We start from the raw sequence: 9317 nt of genomic DNA on the forward strand, positions 1-9317 counted from the left end.
TGCCTTCTTACCTGGTCTGGCCTACATACAACTCCACAGCAACGTAGCTGACTCTTAAGCTGCCCTAGGAATGACCACTCAGTACAAGGATATTAAACAGCCACTTTGGAGAATGAGTGTTACATATTTTGGGCAACTTTACAATCAACAAGTGCAAATTTTGCACTGCTGGTCACTTCTCACAAAACACAATGCAACCACTATTACATAGTTTTGGATTTCATGCACAGAACAGTTCCACATTTAATTAGCAGGGCTATTTTTCCTCTGAATATTCATTAAAAATCAAAAACATATATCACACTTCTCTCCCTTTGCTGCCATTATCCCTATTAACATCAAATATTCTTACCCTCCCCATCTCCCAAGATCTGTCGTCATCTCGACTCTCAAGCTTGAATAGATCTAGCAGGCAAACAATTTGGCCATTCACCACCAAAATCTGGCTACACCACAAAGCCCCATAAACTGCCCCAAAACAGTTTGTTATGCAGTATCATTCTGGACTGCAAAGGCAACCTCCTAATATCTTAAACAACTCGCCCCGACTCCCTCGTCTCCAAAATAGAGAACTTCTTTGTTACCAAGATCAAGGCGACCGATTACCTACCTCTGCCATTCCACATCCTTCTCCAGTCCAACCATTCCCCCACCCCCGCCAACCTAAGCCCCAGCACTGTTCACTAATTCACTCACCTGGTGAGGAAGCAGTGCTTCAAAAACTCGCAATATCAAATTCCAATTGATACTAAAGTCCAACAAATAAAGTTGGACTTTAACCTAGTGTTGAGACTTCTTACTAATTTCTCAATCACCCTTCAGGTCCACTCTTCAGCTCATCTTGCCCATGAGATGCATGCATCTCCTGCTCCCTGGACCCTACACCCACTGAACTACTGACCACCCAATTTCTCCCTCAATACTATTATATTCTCCTGCAAGTCTGCTGTCATCACCCAAATGATGGACCCTTGAAGCATTTAGTTTAATCCAGTTGTAACTAGATAATCCTATTCTCCTCCTGTCTGGATATCTCTAGTGCACCTAAAAGATCGATCCTTGGGCACCCAACTCTCAAAATCCATCCCTCAACAGCAACTTGAAAGTAGTATCAGGTTTCCCCATATGGGGACTGCTATTACTGTACCTTATCAACACCTCTCTCAACTTCTCAATTACTTCAAAATTATCAGACTGCTTAACTGACATCTAAAACAGAGTTAGCAAAATTGCTAACTAAAAATATCAAGTCAAAGTTATCGCCTTTGGATCTTGCTAAAAAAAGTCCATCCCTCTCTCTTAAATTTGAGCCAGACTTTTCTCCAAGACCAACAATTTCCACCTTTGCAAGATTACCCAACACCACCTCTTCCTCAGTTTCATCTGCTGTTGCAACACTCACCCATGCCTGTTATCTTGAAACTTAGTACTTCAATACACCCATCTAGCCTCACACATTGTACCCTTGGTAAACTGGAGATCACCCAAGTTGCTGCTGCCTGTGCTCTAACTTCCACCAAATCTTATTCGTGTTTCACCTTGGCTTCCTGATTTACATCAAATCCCAATTAAACAACACACTGACTTAAAACATTTTGAAGTATTTATTGTTTTAAATCCCTCCATGGCCTGCGCATTTCTAACCTTCTCCAGTCCTATATTCTCAAAATATCTGTGCTTCTCAAGTTCTGGCCTTAAGCAACTAATTTTAAAATCACTCCACCACTGGTGACTGTACCCTCAGCTGCCATGGCACCAAAAATTGGAATTCACACCTACCCCCATCCCACTTAGCTACTGTACCTCTTTTCTCTATCTTAAAACCTACCTCTGATCATATACCCGAATATCTCCTTATATGGTTTGGTGTCAAATCTTGTCTGATAATGCTCCTGCGGAACACCTTGGGACATTGTATTACATTAGATATTATATAAACACAAATCATCATGTGCCTTCAGCAGTCAGGACAAAAGAACCAATAAATAAGTGATCTGTTGACCACATCTTATTTTCCATGGGTTTCCTGGATTCAACTTCAGGCAAGCCTACCTTTGGGAACAAGAGACCAAAAAAAATACATTGTCATTCTTAAAAACGATTACATTGCGAAGTAATGACAAGATACCAAATATGGATTTTTTTTGGCAAAGTGGTTAATATTTGTCTCTAAAATCATTACTGATTTATCACTGCGAGACACCTCCTTCCCAAACCTCTGGTAGGGAAGATATGTAAACCAGAAATTAACATTTACCAAAAATACAAAGAGAATGCAACCAAGTTATGTGCTTTCTCACAATCAAGTGAAAGCAGTACTATATTGCAACTCCACTAGGGCAAGAAATTTATTTCAGCTCCACATACAGAATTTTTCCACGTCAAATCACGGCCAGTTGTTGGAATCTTCCATGATTTCAAAGCTAAACAAGACCCCATTACTGACAAAACTGGTCTAAACTGTTGAGAAAGGAATCTGTCATTTCATTTAGAATATAACCTTAAGGGATTTTCTGAACTCAGAAGGGAGACTGTACAAGATATCACTCAATAATTCTGACTACCTTGGCGATTGCATTTCAAAACTACTTTGAAAAATCTAGTGGTCACGAAAGGTGTTACATACATACAAAATTTTCCTTCATCCAAATACTAAAATATTAAAATAAATATATTTTAGTTTTGAGAAAAGTCAAATAAAAATAATCTTAAAGTTAAGGCGAATTTAACATTTCTACTGCAGTTAAAATGGCAGAAAGAAAAAAGCACCTACAGGAAAGTATAAAATCAGGCTGGAAAATAGATATGTTGTTGGAAATAGGGTCACAGTTTTTAAGTCTTGACAATAATTTGGAAGTACAAGACTGATTTGTTTAGTGTTGTAATTTTAATTTCACAGTCCTTTTGCAGCACTATTAAACTCAGCTGTAGAACAGACATCAAAATAATGAATTTCTGGGAAGCAGATACATCAGATAGAGGAGCAGAATTAGGCCATTCCGTCCATTGAGTCTGCTCTGCCATTCAATCAAAGAATCATTGAAAAAACTACAGCAAAAACAGGCCCTTTGGCCCACAAGTTGCACCGATCTACCTACTAGCCTTACCTATAACCCTCAATCCTATTAAGTCTCACGTACTCGTCCAAAAGTGTCTTAAAAGACCCTAACGAGTTTGCCTCCACCACCACCGATGGCAGCTGATTCCACTCACCCACCACTCAGAAAAACTTACCCGACATCTCCTCTGTACCTACTCCCCAGCACCTTAAACCTGTGTCCTCTTGTGGCAGCCATTTCAGCCCTGGGGAAAAGCCTCAGAGTCCACCTGATCAAAACCCCTCATCACCTTATACACTTCTATCAGGTCCCCTCTCATCCTTTGTCTCTCCAAGGAGAAAAGATTGAGCTCTCTCAACCTATCCTCATAAGGCATGCCACCCAATCCAGGTAGCATCCTTGTAAAGGATGCTTGACATGATTCTCATTCCCATTCTCCTGCCTTCTCCCTGTAATCCTTGATCCCCTTGTTGATCAAGAACATCTGTCTTAAAGACACTCAATGACCTGGTCTCCACAGCTCCCTGTGGCAGAGTTCCACAGGTTCGCCACCCTCTAGCTGAAGAAATTACTCATTAGTTTTAAAAGGAGTGTACCTTCACCCTGACATTGTGCTCTCAAGGTCTAGTCTCTCTCACTAGTGCAATCCTCTTCATGGCCACTCTATCTAGGCCTCAGTATTCTAAGTTTCAATCAGATCCCCCTTATCCTTCGAAACTCCAAATATAAACCCAGACTCCTCAAATAACAAACCCTTCATTCTTGGGATCATTCTTGTGAACTTCCTCTGGACAATGTCCCCCCACCACAAACAATATTCCAAATGGGGTCTGACCAAAGCCTTATACAGCCTCAGTAACACATCCCTGCTCTTATATTCTAGCCCTCTAGAAATGAATGCCAACATTGGATTTGCCTCCCCAGCTGAACCTGCACATTAACTTTGAGTCCTGAACCAGGATTCCAAAGTCTCTTTGTGCTTCAAATTTCCAAAGCTTTTCCTCATTTAGTAGTCTATGCTGCTACTCTTCCTGTCAAAGTGCGTAACCTCACACGTTCCCACAGCATTTTCCATCTGCCACTTCTGCGCCCACTCTCCGAGCCAGTCCAAGTCATTCTGCAGCCTCACCATTTCCTCAACACTACCTGTCATTCTACATATCTTTGTATTATCCGGAAATTAACCACCATGCCCACAGTTCCAGCTTCCAGATCATTAATGTATATAGTGAAAAGTCCAACACTGATCCTTTTGGAACACCACTAGTCACCAGTTGCCATCTGAAAAGGACACCCTTATCCTCACTCTCTGCCTTCTGTTTGTCAGCCAATCTTCTATGCATGCCAGTGCCTTGCCTCTAACACCATTGGCTTTTAGCTTATTTAGTAAGGCACCTTGTCAAAGGCATTCTGGAAATCCAAATAAATCACATTCGCTAGCTTTCCTTTGTCTAACTTCTTTGTTACATCCGCAAAGAATTCTAACATGATCTCCCTTTAACAAAGATGGATTCAAACCACCAACTAACTAGCAAATGGTCAATAAAAAAAAAACACACCTTCAACAGAATTATTAACTCCAGTGTAATAAAAAACATGTACACAAGTATAATTTGACAAAGGAAAATATGGAAGTATAGATCAATACAGGTGGTCAATACTTGTGTTGTTTGTCTAGTAAATCCTATTATCTTGCCCTCCACCACCACCCCCCTGATTATTTTCCCTCAAGCATTCAATTTTACTTGAAAAAGTTATTACTGATTCTGCTTTTATTCCCCTTCAGATTGTGTATTTCAGATCACAGTAATTTGTGTAAAATAAATTTGTGTTGCTTCATGGTCTTTTGCTAGTCACCTTAAAGCTGAGCTGTCTGGTTACCAAATAGGTCATCACTACAAACTATTCCTTCTTGCTTATTCTTAGAGTCCTTCATGATTCTGAACACCTCTTAAATCTCCCCTTAATATTCTCTGCTATTACAGCTTCTCCAATCACACCAGATAGCCGAACTCCCTCATCTTTGGCACCGTTCTAAAACGCTTCTGCAGTTGCTCTAAGGCATTGACTATGTATTGTTCCATCAATGATCAGACTGCTGATATCTGTATCTCGCTAAAATACCTCAACTATGATCCTGTGACTTTTAAGTCACATATGTCTGGTCAACAAAAGGTTGATCGGCTGCATCCCAATTTATTTTCACAGTACCCATTTTGACTGAACTGACTTATGTAACTGTGCTCAACGCACTTTTTAAAATCATAAAACCAGCCCACTAGCCCTTCTAATACAAAAGGAAAGCTGCCGAGAGGGCCAACTCTTGCACATAGTTCAGAGCTTTGCTCCGTGTGTAAATTTGCAATGCTTTGGGTATACAGCCTGAATCAGCAACAGCGTTTATCACTTTAAATCTCCAGTTTATAATGTACTCAAGATTGTAAACATTAAGCATTTTGCTTTCAAATTGCACACAGCATCAAGCTAAAGCAAAGTGTGCACATCTCTGAAGAGTATTCACGCCATTGTATGCAGATTGAGACCTGTTTCTGCAATGTGGCTAATTGTACATCACTACTACCAAGTGATTTTTCTTTCACTTTACAAGGTCAAAAACAGAGTATAACTGTAGTCACCCTTAAGCGATGCAATCATTATGAAAGACTCAAGATTGAAATAGATCACGATGAACCGAACTGCGAGAATTAAGAAAAGGATCTTTCACCTCTCCATTTTAAGTGCACCTTGTCTTTTATTAGTCAGTCAACTGAAAGGATATATTTAAGGACCAGATTTCAAACCCAGGCAGACGTGATGCCTAAGCAAACACGATGGGCCAAATGACTCCTCTGTGCACTAATAATTGTTTCTGTCTGTTCTCTAATATGCTTCAGAGACTTGGATGAACTTACAGCAAGTACTTCAAAGCACTGGAGAAGTACCACCAGTGGATCCTTAGCAGGATCCTCCTAATCCAGTAGGAAGTCAGTTCAACAGCACTATCCTTTCAAGCTAGCATGCCCAGCATTAAGGTCCATTCAAAGCGAACTCCACTGGGTAGGACATGGCACTTGTATACCTGACACCAAATACCCAAAGCAACTACACAACTTAGAACTTAGCCACATTATGAGACCTCCAGGAGGACAGTGGAAACACTTTAAAAGGATGTCATCCAAGCAGCCCTACGAAGGTCAAACATTCCTACTGACTCATGGGAAAGTATAGCTTGTGACTGACCAAAGCAAGAAGGTTCATTCAGGAAGGTGGTGAACACAGCAAGAGACTGTCAGGGACATACAGGACCAAAGCTGAGGCGTTAGAGTGAGTGCGTAAACCTTGCTAACTCTGCAAGAGTCACATGTAGCAGAGACAGCAGATCATTCAGTGGACTCAGCCATCTCAAAATCCATCAAACCGGAATGGAAGTATCCTGACTTGGAACCGTATCGTCATCCTTCATTGTCAGAATTAAAATATTGAAACTCCTTTCTCATCAGCGCTGTAGGTGTATTAATACCACATGAACTGCTACAAGAATGCAGCTCATCATTTCTCAAGGGCAAATTAGGGGTTGGCAATAAATGCTGGCCAAGCCAATGACACCTAGATCCTGCAAACGAATAAAAGCAAATCATTGAACCCAAGCGACTAAGAGGCTGTACAGAGATGCCAGCGCATTAGCAGCCTTGGTCCCTTGTGTGTACAGACAATGCATGGGTATACACATCAAGAAAGGATGAAGAGGCTGGGTCTGTTTTCTCAAAGCAAAGGCAGAGGTAATTAAAATCAAAATGCTCCCACTTGGAGAACAGCACAACTAGATAGTACCCAGGAAATCATTAGCGAATTCAGAAGAACCCTCTACCCCAAAGAGTAATGTGAACGCAAAACTCACTACGACAGGGAGTGGCTGAAGCAAATATCATAGATATATTTAAAAGTAGAAGCTATACAAGCTTTTGGAGGAGAAGGAAATAGAGGATAATGATAAGTTTGTAGAAGGCATGATGGGAGGAGACTTGAACAGAGCACACACACCAGCACAGACTGGTTGGCTGAACAGACCAATTTACATTGACAAGAACTTGCAGACCATTTTGACAGCTTCCTGGTATGCAAATTGCCAGCCCACTTAATATTACTGGTCCAAGTCACATTATTGGGTACACCACTTGTGTTGGACAGGTCATTAAAACCTGTATATTAGCTACTTTTGAATTGGAGCAGGCTAATAACTGCCAATTAAGGACAAAGCTAAGCAACTTATCCTAAGCAGAACTAATATGGAAAAGATACACATTTCTGCTTCCAAAATCCTATCATTTGGATTAAGCAATAATTGACTATTCAAATTAAGCAACCTCAAAATTAATAGCCTATACAACATCTCAACCTGCCAAAATACATTTACAATGTAAAAGGGATTGCAATAAATGATAATACTTCAGATCTGCCTCTTGAACTGTCCCCCTTTATAAATTAATGCCTTATGAAAAACAGCAGGAGATAAATCAAAAAGACTCAAGATCAATTTTGTGACTAGCTCCAGATCTCACTCAAGTCTCTCCACCTCACCTTGCTTATTTAAGACACTCCTTTTTGCCAAATCACCTGTCCCAACATGGCTCAGGGTCACATTTTGTTTCATCAAGCTTCTGAGAAGGGAGGAGGGGAGGGGGAACGTTCTATTATGTTAAAGTTTTGACATTTGAATAGAAAATTCCTCAATCTGCAGTCTACATTAAACTGCACAAATATCAATTACATCAGTCAAAACTGTGCATTAAGACAAACTCCAATAACATGCAGTAAACCACTTTAAATATAAAGTAAGTTCCTTTAAACAAAAATTGTACAAGTATAAACACTTCAACTGCAAGGATTTTCTTCCAATAGCCAGACAGAATTGCAAATGCAATTTAATCACTTTTACTTTAAAAAAACGCTAGAATTGAAGTATCAATATTCACAAATTATTTTTCCATAATTTCTCATCCCTTCTCCGAAATAATGGGGGGGGGGGGGATTTCTTGAAAAATCCCTAAAGGCCCAACACCATCTGTCACATTGCAGTGACATAAGCAGAACTAGATCAGAAAAATGTAGATGGAAAGTAAACAAAAGCTCCATTCGCCTGATTTAAAATAAAACATATTGAGAGACTTATAAACTAGCAGACGGGGGGGGGGGGGGGGGGGAGGAAAGGAATGGGTCAATATTTATTTACACCAATTCGCACCTTAAAAACTCTGGCCTCCTCCTACCGCCTGTCACCCCGCAAAAAGAATAAAAAAAAACAAACATTTCCCCACCAAATATTCACACACATAGGAAAATAATTCACTACTCACTCGTCAGAAATTAAGCACAATTTTAAGAAGATATTGGAAATAAGTTAAATATAAATTCGCGGGAAAAAAACTCCGAAAAGAAATGAGAAACGAATTAACTCAAAAGGCGGATTTTAAGAGAGACGGTAAACCTGTTTTTAAAAATATAAAGAGGCCAAAGACAGAGACTTTCGGGCCTTGCAGCAAAGCAACGGCCAACGGAAGGAGGGGAAAGAAAATCATCAACTTCCTACGCAGCTTCATAAATAAGAACTGCCGAGTGACCATTTCAAAAAATAAAAAGACATCCCTACCCCTGACGCGGTGACAAAAGAATTAAGGAGAAAATATCGGTAAACAAACCCGCGATGGTGGCGATTTCTCCCCGATTCGCCTTATGTTTATTCGCTTTTTTTGTCTGCCCGATTCCAATATGGCGTCTCCCCTCCTCAGCCCAACGTCATCGGCCGAACCCCAATAAACCCGTCGATTTTTAAAGCTCTCCGCCCGTTAAAACATCTGCCTTACCTCATCAAACTCGATAAATCGACGATGAACTGTCGAAATATACCGTCAGGTTAAGAATTTAATTCAGGTTTATAGGTGGAGAGCGAAAAAAAAATTGTCTTGTCACGTGACCTAGCCCCCTCCCTCTCTTCGGACTTGTGCCTTGAGTTTATTCTTCAAAGTTTTTCTTTTGTTATTGTTGCTTTTATTTATATATTTTTCTGTCCCTCCACTTGCTGGGTTTGTTAAGGTTTATCTTATTTTATTTCCTCTGTATTGCAGTTTGTTGATGTTCCTGTTGTTCAACATTCGCGCCCTCTCCTGGTAACTCCACTTTTCTTCGAGATGTGGCAAGAGTTTGGAAATCGAAGTGATCCACGTTGGGTGATCTCGATTACATCTTCACTCTGATTCTCCA

At 40.3% G+C, this 9317-nt stretch overlaps 1 protein-coding gene across 3 annotated transcripts in view; it reads right to left on the bottom strand.

Annotated features, from left to right (window-relative positions):
- Nucleotides 1-9021, bottom strand: part of ddx6 (DEAD (Asp-Glu-Ala-Asp) box helicase 6) — a 43395-nt gene extending 34374 nt beyond the window's left edge. Inside the window, exon 1 of one of the 3 annotated variants that reach the window (XM_080214848.1) lies at nt 8921-9021. The gene's annotated coding sequence lies outside the window, so the exon portion shown is untranslated. Of the gene's footprint in view, nt 1-1828; nt 1913-8755; nt 8842-8920 lie in introns of those variants that run through there. The other 2 variants (XM_080214847.1, XM_080214849.1) reach the window with 2 other exon arrangements.
- Nucleotides 9022-9317: the final 296 nt, after the last annotated feature.

The sequence above is a fragment of the Carcharhinus amblyrhynchos genome, chromosome 29 (genome assembly GCF_965287045.1).
Source record: "Carcharhinus amblyrhynchos chromosome 29, sCarAmb.v2.hapA, whole genome shotgun sequence".
Classification (NCBI taxonomy): domain Eukaryota; kingdom Metazoa; phylum Chordata; class Chondrichthyes; order Carcharhiniformes; family Carcharhinidae; genus Carcharhinus; species Carcharhinus amblyrhynchos.